The sequence below is a fragment of the Triturus cristatus genome, chromosome 7 (genome assembly GCF_964204655.1).
Source record: "Triturus cristatus chromosome 7, aTriCri1.1, whole genome shotgun sequence".
In the NCBI taxonomy this organism is placed as follows: Eukaryota; Metazoa; Chordata; class Amphibia; order Caudata; family Salamandridae; genus Triturus; species Triturus cristatus.
Window position 1 is genome coordinate 1316893079 of NC_140590.1, and position 15128 is coordinate 1316908206.

Genomic DNA, 15128 nt, shown 5'->3' on the forward strand with positions numbered 1-15128 from the left:
CTGAGGTGTCAGGGGTCCATTCTTACACCTGACGCCTTCAAACTCCAGGGAGCCAGAAAATCCACATCAAACTCCAAACTCACCGTGAAGTCTCCAAAGCTCAAAAGTCAAAGCAAGCTTCTGAGGTGTCAGGGGTCCAGTCTTACACCTGACGCCTTCAAACTGCAGGGAGCCAGAAAATCCACATCAAACTCCAGACTCACCGTGAAGTCTCCAAAGCTCAAAAGTCAAATGAAGCTTCTGAGGGGTCATCGGTCCATTTTTGCTCCCGAGAACTGCAAAACTGCATGGGCCAGAAAAACCATATGAGTCTCCAAAGCTCACCTGAAGACTCCAATCAAAATGGTGAAACGAAGCTTGTCTTTGGCGCCAGAGTCACAGTTTGAGGCAGGACTTCAAAATCGCTGACAAAAGCAGCATTGGCAGTCCTGAAGCCTGAAAACTTGCTGTGTGACTGCAAGGAGGCAGAAAAACCACAACAAACTCCAAAACTCACTTTGAAGTCTCCAGGGCTGAAAAGTCAAATCAAGCTTCTGAGAGGTCATCAGTCCATTTTTGCTCCCGAGAACTGCAAAACTGCATTGGGCCAGAAAAACCATATGAGTCTCCAAAGCTCACCTGAAGACTCCAATCAAAATGGTGAAACGAAGCTTGTCTTTGGCGCCAGAGTCACAGTTGAGGCAGGACTTCAAAATCGCTGACAAAAGCAGCATTGGCAGCCCTGAAACCTGGAAACTTGCTTTCTGACTGCAAGGCGCCAGAAAAACCACAACAAACTCCAAACTCTCCGTGAAGTCTCCAGGGCTCAAAAGTCAAAGCAAGCTTCTGATGGGTCAGGGGTCCATTCTTACACCTGGGGCCTTCAAACTGCATGGAGCCAGGAAAACCACAACAAACTCCTAAACTCAACTTGAAGCCTCCTGGGCTCACAAGTCAAATCAAGCTTTGAGGGGTTATCGGACCATTTTTCCTCCCGAGAACTGCAAAACTGCATTGGGCAAGAAAAACCATATGAGTCTCCAAAGCTCACCTGAAGACTCCAATCAAAATGGTGAAACGCAGCTTGTCTTTGGCGCCAGAGTCACAGTTGTGAGGCAGGACTTCAAAATCGCTGACAAAAGCAGCATTGGCAGCCCTGAAACCTGGAAACTTGCTTTCTGACTGCAAGGAGCCAGAAAAACCACAACAAACTCCAAACTCACCGTGAAGTCTCCAGGGCTCAAAAGCCAAAGCAAGCTTCTGAGGTGTCAGGGGTCCATTCTTACACCTGACGCCTTCAAACTGCAGGGAGCCAGAAAATCCACATCAAACTCCAAACTCACTGTGAAGTCTCCAAAGCTCAAAAGTCAAAGCAAGCTTCTGAGGTGTCAGGGGTCCATTCTTACACCTGAGGCCTTCAAACTGCATGGAGCCTGAAAAACCACAACAAACTCCTAAACTCAACTTGATGCCTCCTGGGCTCACAAGTCAAATCAAGCTTCTGAGGGGTCAGCGGTCCATTTTTGCTCCCGAGAACTGCAAAACTGCATTGGGCCAGAAAAACCACATGAGTCTCCAAAGCTCACCTGAAGACTCAGCAAAACGGTGAAACGAACCTTGTCTTTCGCGCCTGATTCACAGTTGTGAGGCAGGACTTCAAAATCGCTGACAAAAGCTGCATTGGCAGCCGTGAAGCCTGGAAACGTGCTTTTTGACGGAAGGAGCCAGAAAAACCACAACAAACTCCAAAACCCACTTTGAAGTCTCCAGGGCTCAAAAGTCAAATCAAGCTTCTGAGGGGTCATCGGTCCATTTTTGCTCCCGAGGCGTGCAAAACTGCATTGGGCCAGAAAAACCACAACAAACTCCAAAACTCTCCTTGAAGTCTCAGGGCTCAAAAGTCAGAGCAAGCTTCTGAGGGGTCAAGGGTCCATTCTTACAACTGAGGCCTTCAAACTGCATGGAGCCAGAAAAACCACAACAAACTCCTAAACTCAACTTGAAGCCTCCTGGGCTCACAAGTCAAATCAAGCTTCTGAGGGGTCATCGGTCCATTTTTGCTCCCGAGAACTGCAAAACTGCATTGGGCCAGAAAAACCATGAGACTCCAAGCAAAATGGTGAAACGAAGCTGGTCTTTGGCGCCAGAGTCACAGTTGTGAGGCAGGACTTCAAAATCGCTGACAAAAGCTGCATTGGTAGCCCTGAAGCCTGGAAACTTGCTTTCTGACTGCAAGGAGCCAGAAAAACCACAACAAACTCCAAACTCACCTTGAAGTCTCCAGGGCTGAAAAGCCAAATCAAGCTTCTGAGGTGTCAGGGATCCATTCTTACACCTGAGGCCTTCAAACTGCAGGGAGCCAGAAAATACACATCAAACTCTCAAAGTCAACTTGAAGCCTCCCGGGCTGAAAAGTCAAATCAAGCTTATGAGGGGTCATTGGTCCATTTTCGCTCCCGAGGCGTGCAAAACTGCATTGGGCCAGAAAAACCACAACAAACTCCAAAACTCTCCTTGAAGTCTCAGGGCTCAAAAGTCAGAGCAAGCTTCTGAAGGGTCAGGGGTCCATTCTTACACCTGACGCCTTCAAACTGCAGGGAGCCAGAAAATCCACATCAAACTCCAAAACTCACTTTGAAGTCTCCAGGGCTGAAAAGTCAAATCAAGCTTCTGAGGGGTCATCGGTCCAGTTTTTGCTCCCGAGAACTGCAAAACTGCATATGAGTCTCCAAAGCTCACCTGAAGACTCTAAGCAAAATGGTGAAATGAAGCTTGTCTTTGGCGCCAGAGTCACTTTTGGAGGCAGGATTTCAAAATAGCTGACAAAAGCTGCATTGGCAGCCCTGAAACCTGGAAACGTGCTTTCTGACGGAAGGAGCTAGAAAAACTTCAACAAACTCCAAAACTCACCTTCAACTCTCCAGGGCTGAAAAGTCAAATCAAGCTTCTGAGAGGTCATCAGTCCATTTTTGCTTTCGAGAACTGCAAAACTGCATTGGGCCAGAAAAACCATATGAGTCTCCAAAGCTCACCTGAAGACTCCAATCAAAATGGTGAAACGAAGCTTGTCTTTGGCGCCAGAGTCACAGTTGTGAGGCAGGACTTCAAAATCGCTGACAAAAGCAGCATTGGCAGCCCTGAAACCTGGAAACTTGCTTTCTGACTGCAAGGAGCCAGAAAAATCACAACAAACTCCAAACTCACCGTGAAGTCTCCAGGGCTCAAAAGCCAAAGCAAGCTTCTGAGGTGTCAGGGGTCCATTCTTACACCTGACGCCTTCAAACTGCAGGGAGCCAGAAAATCCTTATCAAACTCCAAACTCACTGTGAAGTCTCCAAAGCTCAAAAGTCAAAGCAAGCTTCTGAGGTGTCAGGGGTCCATTCTTACACCTGAGGCCTTCAAACTGCATGGAGCCAGAAAAACCACAACAAACTCCTAAACTCAACTTGATGCCTCCTGGGCTCACAAGTCAAATCAAGCTTCTGAGGGGCAGCGGTCCATTTTTGCTCCCGAGAACTGCAAAACTGCATTGGGCCAGAAAAACCACATGAGTCTCCAAGCTCACCTGAAGACTCAGAGCAAAACGGTGAAACGAAGCTTGTCTTTCGCGCCTGATTCACAGTTGTGAGGCAGGACTTCAAAATCTCTGACAAAAGCTGCATTGGCAGCCCTGAAGCCTGGAAACGTGCTTTCTGACGGAGGAGCCAGAACAACCACAACAAACTCCTCAACTCACTTTGAAGTCTCCAGGACTCAAAAGTCAAAGCAAGCTTCTGAGGGGTCAGGGGTCCATTCTTACACCTGGGGCCTTCAAACTGCATGGAGCCAGGAAAACCACAACAAACTCCTAAACTCAACTTGAAGCCTCCTGGGCTCACAAGTCAAATCAAGCTTCTGAGGGGTTATCGGACCATTTTTGCTCCCGAGAACTGCAAAACTGCATTGGGCCAGAAAAACCATATGAGTCTCCAAAGCTCACCTGAAGACTCCAATCAAAATGGTGAAACGAAGCTTGTCTTTGGCGCCAGAGTCACAGTTGTGAGGCAGGACTTCAAAATCGCTGACAAAAGCTGCATTGGCAGCCCTGAACCCTGGAAACTTGCTTTCACTGCAAGGCGCCAGAAAAACCACAACAAACTCCAAACTCTCCGTGAAGTCTCCAGGGCTCAAAAGTCAAAGCAAGCTTCTTAGGTGTCAGGGGTCCATTCTTACACCTGAGGCCTTCAAACTGCAGGGAGCCAGAAAATCCACATCAAACTCAACTTGAAGCCTCCTGGGCTCACAAGTCAAATCAAGCTTCTGAGGGGTCATCGGTCCATTTTTGCTCCCGAGGCGTGCAAAACTGCATTGGGCCAGAAAAACCACAACAAACTCCAAAACTCTCCTTGAAGTCTCAGCGCTCAAAAGTCAGAGCAAGCTTCTGAGGGGTCAAGGGTCCATTCTTACAACTGAGGCCTTCAAACTGCATGGAGCCAGAAAAACCACAACAAACTCCTAAACTCAACTTGAAGCCTCCTGGGCTCACAAGTCAAATCAAGCTTCTGAGGGGTCATCGGTCCATTTTTGCTCCCGAGAACTGCAAAACTGCATTGGGCCAGAAAAACCATGAGACTCCAAGCAAAATGGTGAAACGAAGCTGGTCTTTGGCGCCAGAGTCACAGTTGTGAGGCAGGACTTCAAAATCGTTGACAAAAGCTGCATTGGTAGCCCTGAAGCCTGGAAACCTGCTTTCTGACTGCAAGGAGCCAGAAAAACCACAACAAACTCCAAACTCACCGTGAAGTCTCCAGGGCTGAAAAGCCAAATCAAGCTTCTGAGGTGTCAGGGATCCATTCTTACACCTGAGGCCTTCAAACTGCAGGGAGCCATAAAATACACATCAAACTCTCAAAGTCAACTTGAAGCCTCCCGGGCTGAAAAGTCAAATCAAGCTTATGAGGGGTCATTGGTCCATTTTCGCTCCCGAGGCGTGCAAAACTGCATTGGGCCAGAAAAACCACAACACTCCAAAACTCTCCGTGAAGTCTCAGGGCTCAAAAGTCAGAGCAAGCTTCTGAAGGGTCAGTGGTCCATTCTTACACCTGACGCCTTCAAACTGCAGGGAGCCAGAAAATCCACATCAAACTCCAAAACTCACTTTGAAGTCTCCAGGGCTCAAAAGTCAAATCAAGCTTCTGAGGGGTCATCGGTCCAGTTTTTGCTCCCGAGAACTGCAAAACTGCATTGGGCCAGAAAATACATAGGAGTCTCCAAAGCTCACCTGAAGACTCCAATCAAAATGGTGAAACGAAGCTTGTCTTTGGCGCCAGAGTCACAGTTGTGAGGCAGGACTTCAAAATCGCTGACAAAAGCAGCATTGGCAGCCCTGAAACCTGGAAACTTGCTTTCTGACTGCAAGGAGCCAGAAAAACCACAACAAACTCCAAACTCACCGTGAAGTCTCCAGGGCTCAAAAGCCAAAGCAAGCTTCTGAGGTGTCAGGGGTCCATTCTTACACCTGACGCCTTCAAACTGCAGGGAGCCAGAAAATCCTTATCAAACTCCAAACTCACTGTGAAGTCTCCAAAGCTCAAAAGTCAAAGCAAGCTTCTGAGGTGTCAGGGGTCCATTCTTACACCTGAGGCCTTCAAACTGCATGGAGCCAGAAAAACCACAACAAACTCCTAAACTCAACTTGATGCCTCCTGGGCTCACAAGTCAAATCAAGCTTCTGAGGGGTCAGCGGTCCATTTTTGCTCCCGAGAACTGCAAAACTGCATTGGGCCAGAAAAACCACATGAGTCTCCAAGCTCACCTGAAGACTCAGAGCAAAACGGTGAAACGAAGCATGTCTTTCGCGCCTGATTCACAGTTGTGAGGCAGGACTTCAAAATCGCTAACAAAAGCTGCATTGGCAGCCCTGAAGCCTGGAAACGTGCTTTCTGACGGAGGAGCCAGAACAACCACAACAAACTCCTCAACTCACTTTGAAGTCTCCAGGACTCAAAAGTCAAAGCAAGCTTCTGAGGGGTCAGGGGTCCATTCTTACACCTGGGGCCTTCAAACTGCATGGAGCCAGGAAAACCACAACAAACTCCTAAACTCAACTTGAAGCCTCCTGGGCTCACAAGTCAAATCAAGCTTCTGAGGGGTTATCGGACCATTTTTGCTCCCGAGAACTGCAAAACTGCATTGGGCAAGAAAAACCATATGAGTCTCCAAAGCTCACCTGAAGACTCCAATCAAAATGATGAAACGAAGCTTGTCTTTGGCGCCAGAGTCACAGTTGTGAGGCAGGACTTCAAAATCGCTGACAAAAGCTGCATTGGCAGCCCTGAAGCCTGGAAACTTGCTTTCTGACTGCAAGCGCCAGAAAAACCACAACAAACTCCAAACTCTCCGTGAAGTCTCCAGGGCTCAAAAGTCAAAGCAAGCTTCTTAGGTGTCAGGGGTCCATTCTTACACCTGAGGCCTTCAAACTGCAGGGAGCCAGAAATCCACATCAAACTCAACTTGAAGCCTCCTGGGCTCACAAGTCAAATCAAGCTTCTGAGGGGTCATCGGTCCATTTTTGCTCCCGAGGCGTGCAAAACTGCATTGGGCCAGAAAAACCACAACAAACTCCAAAACTCTCCTTGAAGTCTCAGGGCTCAAAAGTCAGAGCAAGCTTCTGAGGGGTCAAGGGTCCATTCTTACAACTGAGGCCTTGAAACTGCATGGAGCCAGAAAAACCACAACAAACTCCTAAACTCAACTTGAAGCCTCCTGGGCTCACAAGTCAAATCAAGCTTCTGAGGGGTCATCGGTCCATTTTTGCTCCCGAGAACTGCAAAACTGCATTGGGCCAGAAAAACCATGAGACTCCAAGCAAAATGGTGAAACGAAGCTGGTCTTTGGCGCCAGAGTCACAGTTGTGAGGCAGGACTTCAAAATCGCTGACAAAAGCTGCATTGGTAGCCCTGAAGCCTGGAAACTTGCTTTCTGACTGCAAGGAGCCAGAAAAACCACAACAAACTCCCAAAACTCACCTTGAAGTCTCCAGGGCTGAAAAGTCAAATCAAGCTTCTGAGAGGTCATCAGTCCATTTTTGCTTTCGAGAACTGCAAAACTGCATTGGGCCAGAAAAACCACATGAGTCTCCAAAGCTCACCTGAAGACTCTAAGCAAAATGGTGAAATGAAGCTTGTCTTTGGCGCCAGAGTCACTTTTGGAGGCAGTATTTCAAAATAGCTGACAAAAGCTGCATTGGCAGCCCTGAAACCTGGAAACGTGCTTTCTGACGGGAGGAGCCAGAAAAACTTCAACAAACTCCAAAACTCACCTTGAAGTCTCCAGGGCTGAAAAGTCAAATCAAGCTTCTGAGAGGTCATCAGTCCATTTTTGCTTTCGAGAACTGCAAAACTGCATTGGGCCAGAAAAACCATATGAGTCTCCAAAGCTCACCTGAAGACTCCAAAATGGTGAAACGAAGCTTGTCTTTGGCGCCAGAGTCACAGTTGTGAGGCAGGACTTCAAAATCGCTGACAAAAGCAGCATTGGCAGTCCTGAAGCCTGAAAACTTGCTTTGTGACTGCAAGGAGCCAGAAAAACCACAACAAACTCCAAAACTCACTTTGAAGTCTCCATGGCTGAAAAGTCAAATCAAGCTTCTGAGAGGTCATCAGTCCATTTTTGCTCCCGAGAACTGCAAAACTGCAAAACTCACCTTGAAGCTTCTGAGGGGTCATCGGTCCATTTTTGCTCCAGAGAACTCCAAAACTGCATTGGGCCAGAAAAACCATATGAGTCTCCAAAGCTCACCTGAAGACTCTAAGCAAAATGGTGAAACGAAGCTTGTCTTTTGCCAGAGTCACAGTTGTGAGGCAGGAGTTCAAAATCACTGACAAAAGCTGCATTGGCAGTCCTGAAGCCTGAAAACTTGCTTTGTGGCTGCAAGGAGCCAGAAAAACCACAACAAACTCCAAAACTCACTTTGAAGTCCTCAGGGCTGAAAAGTCAAATCAAGCTTCTGAGAGGTCATCAGTCCATTTTTGCTCCCGAGAACTGCAAAACTGCAAAACTCACCTTGAAGCTTCTGAGGGGTCATCGGTCCATTTTTGCTCCAGAGAACTCCAAAACTGCATTGGGCCAGAAAAACCATATGAGTCTCCAAAGCTCACCTGAAGACTCTAAGCAAAATGGTGAAACGAAGCTTGTCTTTTGCCAGAGTCACAGTTGTGAGGCAGGAGTTCAAAATCACTGACAAAAGCTGCATTGGCAGTCCTGAAGCCTGAAAACTTGCTTTGTGGCTGCAAGGAGCCAGAAAAACCACAACAAACTCCAAAACTCACTTTGAAGTCCTCAGGGCTGAAAAGTCAAATCAAGCTTCTGAGAGGTCATCAGTCCATTTTTGCTCCCGAGAACTGCAAAACTGCATTGGGCCAGAAAAACCATATGAGTCTCCAAAGCTCACCTGAAGACTCCAATCAAAATGGTGAAACGCAGCTTGTCTTTGGCGCCAGAGTCACAGTTGTGAGGCAGGACTTCAAAATCGCTGACAAAAGCAGCATTGGCAGCCCTGAAACCTGGAAACTTGCTTTCTGACTGCAAGGAGCCAGAAAAACCACAACAAACTCCAAACTCACCGTGAAGTCTCCAGGGCTCAAAAGCCAAAGCAAGCTTCTGAGGTGTCAGGGGTCCATTCTTACACCTGACGCCTTCAAACTGCAGGGAGCCAGAAAATCCTTATCAAACTCCAAACTCACTGTGAAGTCTCCAAAGCTCAAAAGTCAAAGCAAGCTTCTGAGGTGTCAGGGGTCCATTCCATGGAGCCAGAAAAACCACAACAAACTCCTAAACTCAACTTGAAGCCTCCTGGGCTCACAAGTCAAATCAAGCTTCTGAGGGGTCATCGGTCCATTTTTGCTCCCGAGAACTGCAAAACTGCATTGGGCCAGAAAAACCATGAGACTCCAAGCAAAATGGTGAAACGAAGCTGGTCTTTGGCGCCAGAGTCACAGTTGTGAGGCAGGACTTCAAAATCGCTGACAAAAGCTGCATTGGTAGCCCTGAAGCCTGGAAACTTGCTTTCTGACTGCAAGGAGCCAGAAAAACCACAACAAACTCCAAACTCACCGTGAAGTCTCCAGGGCTGAAAAGCCAAATCAAGCTTCTGAGGTGTCAGGGATCCATTCTTACACCTGAGGCCTTCAAACTGCAGGGAGCCAGAAAATACACATCAAACTCTCAAAGTCAACTTAAAGCCTCCCGGGCTGAAAAGTCAAATCAAGCTTATGAGGGGTCATTGGTCCATTTTCGCTCCCGAGGCCTTCAAACTGCATGGAGCCAGAAAAACCACAACAAACTCCTAAACTCAACTTGATGCCTCCTGGGCTCACAAGTCAAATCAAGCTTCTGAGGGGTCAGCGGTCCATTTTTGCTCCCGAGAACTGCAAAACTGCATTGGGCCAGAAAAACCACATGAGTCTCCAAGCTCACCTGAAGACTCAGAGCAAAACGGTGAAACGAAGCTTGTCTTGCGCGCCTGATTCACAGTTGTGAGGCAGGACTTCAAAATCGCTGACAAAAGCTGCATTGGCAGCCCTGAAGCCTGGAAACGTGCTTTCTGACGGAGGAGCCAGAACAACCACAACAAACTCCTCAACTCACTTTGAAGTCTCCAGGACTCAAAAGTCAAAGCAAGCTTCTGAGGGGTCAGGGGTCCATTCTTACACCTGGGGCCTTCAAACTGCATGGAGCCAGGAAAACCACAACAAACTCCTAAACTCAACTTGAAGCCTCCTGGGCTCACAAGTCAAATCAAGCTTCTGAGGGGTTATCGGACCATTTTTGCTCCCGAGAACTGCAAAACTGCATTGGGCAAGAAAAACCATATGAGTCTCCAAAGCTCACCTGAAGACTCCAATCAAAATGGTGAAACGAAGCTTGTCTTTGGCGCCAGAGTCACAGTTGTGAGGCAGGACTTCAAAATCGCTGACAAAAGCTGCATTGGCAGCCCTGAAGCCTGGAAACTTGCTTTCTGACTGCAAGCGCCAGAAAAACCACAACAAACTCCAAACTCTCCGTGAAGTCTCCAGGGCTCAAAAGTCAAAGCAAGCTTCTTAGGTGTCAGGGGTCCATTCTTACACCTGAGGCCTTCAAACTGCAGGGAGCCAGAAATCCACATCAAACTCAACTTGAAGCCTCCTGGGCTCACAAGTCAAATCAAGCTTCTGAGGGGTCATCGGTCCATTTTTGCTCCCGAGGCGTGCAAAACTGCATTGGGCCAGAAAAACCACAACAAACTCCAAAACTCTCCTTGAAGTCTCAGGGCTCAAAAGTCAGAGCAAGCTTGGGGTCAAGGGTCCATTCTTACAACTGAGGCCTTGAAACTGCATGGAGCCAGAAAAACCACAACAAACTCCTAAACTCAACTTGAAGCCTCCTGGGCTCACAAGTCAAATCAAGCTTCTGAGGGGTCATCGGTCCATTTTTGCTCCCGAGAACTGCAAAACTGCATTGGGCCAGAAAAACCATGAGACTCCAAGCAAAATGGTGAAACGAAGCTGGTCTTTGGCGCCAGAGTCACAGTTGTGAGGCAGGACTTCAAAATCGCTGACAAAAGCTGCATTGGTAGCCCTGAAGCCTGGAAACTTGCTTTCTGACTGCAAGGAGCCAGAAAAACCACAACAAACTCCAAACTCACCGTGAAGTCTCCAGGGCTGAAAAGCCAAATCAAGCTTCTGAGGTGTCAGGGATCCATTCTTACACCTGAGGCCTTCAAACTGCAGGGAGCCAGAAAATACACATCAAACTCTCAAAGTCAACTTAAAGCCTCCCGGGCTGAAAAGTCAAATCAAGCTTATGAGGGGTCATTGGTCCATTTTCGCTCCCGAGGCGTGCAAAACTGCATTGGGCCAGAAAAACCACAACAAACTCCAAAACTCTCCTTGAAGTCTCAGGGCTCAAAAGTCAGAGCAAGCTTCTGAAGGGTCAGTGGTCCATTCTTACACCTGACGCCTTCAAACTGCAGGGAGCCAGAAAATCCACATCAAACTCCAAAACTCACTTTGAAGTCTCCAGGGCTGAAAAGTCAAATCAAGCTTCTGAGGGGTCATCGGTCCAGTTTTTGCTCCCGAGAACTGCAAAACTGCATTGGGCCAGAAAAAACATATGAGTCCAAAGCTCACCTGAAGACTCTAAGCAAAATGGTGAAATGAAGCTTGTCTTTAGCGCCAGAGTCACTTTTGGAGGCAGGATTTCAAAATAGCTGACAAAAGCTGCATTGGCAGCCCTGAAACCTGGAAACGTGCTTTCTGACGGAAGGAGCCAGAAAAACTTCAACAAACTCCCAAAACTCACCTTGAAGTCTCCAGGGCTGAAAAGTCAAATCAAGCTTCTGAGAGGTCATCACCATTTTTGCTTTCGAGAACTGCAAAACTGCATTGGGCCAGAAAAACCACATGAGTCTCCAAAGCTCACCTGAAGACTCTAAGCAAAATGGTGAAATGAAGCTTGTCTTTGGCGCCAGAGTCACTTTTGGAGGCAGTATTTCAAAATAGCTGACAAAAGCTGCATTGGCAGCCCTGAAACCTGGAAACGTGCTTTCTGACGGGAGGAGCCAGAAAAACTTCAACAAACTCCAAAACTCACCTTGAGTCTCCAGGGCTGAAAAGTCAAATCAAGCTTCTGAGAGGTCATCAGTCCATTTTTGCTTTCGAGAACTGCAAAACTGCATTGGGCCAGAAAAACCATATGAGTCTCCAAAGCTCACCTGAAGACTCCAATCAAAATGGTGAAACGAAGCTTGTCTTTGGCGCCAGAGTCACAGTTGTGAGGCAGGACTTCAAAATCGCTGACAAAAGCAGCATTGGCAGTCCTGAAGCCTGAAAACTTGCTTTGTGACTGCAAGGAGCCAGAAAAACCACAACAAACTCCAAAACTCACTTTGAAGTCTCCATGGCTGAAAAGTCAAATCAAGCTTCTGAGAGGTCATCAGTCCATTTTTGCTCCCGAGAACTGCAAAACTGCAAAACTCACCTTGAAGCTTCTGAGGGGTCATCGGTCCATTTTTGCTCCAGAGAACTCCAAAACTGCATTGGGCCAGAAAAACCATGAGTCTCCAAAGCTCACCTGAAGACTCTAAGCAAAATGGTGAAACGAAGCTTGTCTTTTGCCAGAGTCACAGTTGTGAGGCAGGAGTTCAAAATCACTGACAAAAGCTGCATTGGCAGTCCTGAAGCCTGAAAACTTGCTTTGTGGCTGCAAGGAGCCAGAAAAACCACAACAAACTCCAAACCTCACTTTGAAGTCCTCAGGGCTGAAAAGTCAAATCAAGCTTCTGAGAGGTCATCAGTCCATTTTTGCTCCCGAGAACTGCAAAACTGCATTGGGCCAGAAAAACCATATGAGTCTCCAAAGCTCACCTGAAGACTCCAATCAAAATGGTGAAACGCAGCTTGTCTTTGGCGCCAGAGTCACAGTTGTGAGGCAGGACTTCAAAATCGCTGACAAAAGCAGCATTGGCAGCCCTGAAACCTGGAAACTTGCTTTCTGACTGCAAGGAGCCAGAAAAACCACAACAAACTCCAAACTCACCGTGAAGTCTCCAGGGCTCAAAAGCCAAAGCAAGCTTCTGAGGTGTCAGGGGTCCATTCTTACACCTGACGCCTTCAAACTGCAGGGAGCCAGAAAATCCTTATCAAACTCCAAACTCACTGTGAAGTCTCCAAAGCTCAAAAGTCAAAGCAAGCTTCTGAGGTGTCAGGGGTCCATTCTTACACCTGAGGCCTTCAAACTGCATGGAGCCAGAAAAACCACAACAAACTCCTAAACTCAACTTGATGCCTCCTGGGCTCACAAGTCAAATCAAGCTTCTGAGGGGTCAGCGGTCCATTTTTGCTCCCGAGAACTGCAAAACTGCATTGGGCCAGAAAAACCACATGAGTCTCCAAGCTCACCTGAAGACTCAGAGCAAAACGGTGAAACGAAGCTTGTCTTTCGCGCCTGATTCACAGTTGTGAGGCAGGACTTCAAAATCGCTAACAAAAGCTGCATTGGCAGCCCTGAAGCCTGGAAACGTGCTTTCTGACGGAGGAGCCAGAACAACCACAACAAACTCCTCAACTCACTTTGAAGTCTCCAGGACTCAAAAGTCAAAGCAAGCTTCTGAGGGGTCAGGGGTCCATTCTTACACCTGGGGCCTTCAAACTGCATGGAGCCAGGAAAACCACAACAAACTCCTAAACTCAACTTGAAGCCTCCTGGGCTCACAAGTCAAATCAAGCTTCTGAGGGGTTATCGGACCATTTTTGCTCCCGAGAACTGCAAAACTGCATTGGGCAAGAAAAACCATATGAGTCTCCAAAGCTCACCTGAAGACTCCAATCAAAATGGTGAAACGAAGCTTGTCTTTGGCGCCAGAGTCACAGTTGTGAGGCAGGACTTCAAAATCGCTGACAAAAGCTGCATTGGCAGCCCTGAAGCCTGGAAACTTGCTTTCTGACTGCAAGCGCCAGAAAAACCACAACAAACTCCAAACTCTCCGTGAAGTCTCCAGGGCTCAAAAGTCAAAGCAAGCTTCTTAGGTGTCAGGGGTCCATTCTTACACCTGAGGCCTTCAAACTGCAGGGAGCCAGAAATCCACATCAAACTCAACTTGAAGCCTCCTGGGCTCACAAGTCAAATCAAGCTTCTGAGGGGTCATCGGTCCATTTTTGCTCCCGAGGCGTGCAAAACTGCATTGGGCCAGAAAAACCACAACAAACTCCAAAACTCTCCTTGAAGTCTCAGGGCTCAAAAGTCAGAGCAAGCTTCTGAGGGGTCAAGGGTCCATTCTTACAACTGAGGCCTTGAAACTGCATGGAGCCAGAAAAACCACAACAAACTCCTAAACTCAACTTGAAGCCTCCTGGGCTCACAAGTCAAATCAAGCTTCTGAGGGGTCATCGGTCCATTTTTGCTCCCGAGAACTGCAAAACTGCATTGGGCCAGAAAAACCATGAGACTCCAAGCAAAATGGTGAAACGAAGCTGGTCTTTGGCGCCAGAGTCACAGTTGTGAGGCAGGACTTCAAAATCGCTGACAAAAGCTGCATTGGTAGCCCTGAAGCCTGGAAACTTGCTTTCTGACTGCAAGGAGCCAGAAAAACCACAACAAACTCCCAAAACTCACCTTGAAGTCTCCAGGGCTGAAAAGTCAAATCAAGCTTCTGAGAGGTCATCAGTCCATTTTTGCTTTCGAGAACTGCAAAACTGCATTGGGCCAGAAAAACCACATGAGTCTCCAAAGCTCACCTGAAGACTCTAAGCAAAATGGTGAAATGAAGCTTGTCTTTGGCGCCAGAGTCACTTTTGGAGGCAGTATTTCAAAATAGCTGACAAAAGCTGCATTGGCAGCCCTGAAACCTGGAAACGTGCTTTCTGACGGGAGGAGCCAGAAAAACTTCAACAAACTCCAAAACTCACCTTGAAGTCTCCAGGGCTGAAAAGTCAAATCAAGCTTCTGAGAGGTCATCAGTCCATTTTTGCTTTCGAGAACTGCAAAACTGCATTGGGCCAGAAAAACCACAACAAACTCCAAAACTCTCCTTGAAGTCTCAGGGCTCAAAAGTCAGAGCAAGCTTCTGAGGGGTCAAGGGTCCATTCTTACAACTGAGGCCTTCAAACTGCATGGAGCCAGAAAAACCACAACAAACTCCTAAACTCAACTTGAAGCCTCCTGGGCTCACAAGTCAAATCAAGCTTCTGAGGGGTCATCGGTCCATTTTTGCTCCCGAGAACTGCAAAACAGCATTGGGCCAGAAAAACCATGAGACTCCAATGCAAAATTGTGAAACGAAGCTGGTCTTTGGCGCCAGAGTCACAGTTGTGAGGCAGGACTTCAAAATCGCTGACAAAAGCTGCATTGGTAGCCCTGAAGCCTGGAAACTTGCTTTCTGACTGCAAGGAGCCAGAAAAACCACAACAAACTCCAAACTCACCGTGAAGTCTCCAGGGCTGAAAAGCCAAATCAAGCTTCTGAGGTGTCAGGGATCCATTCTTACACCTGAGGCCTTCAAACTGCAGGGAGCCAGAAAATACACATCAAACTCTCAAAGTCAACTTGAAGCCTCCCGGGCTGAAAAGTCAAATCAAGCTTATGAGGGGTCATTGGTCCATTTTCGCTCCCGAGGCGTGCAAAACTGCATTGGG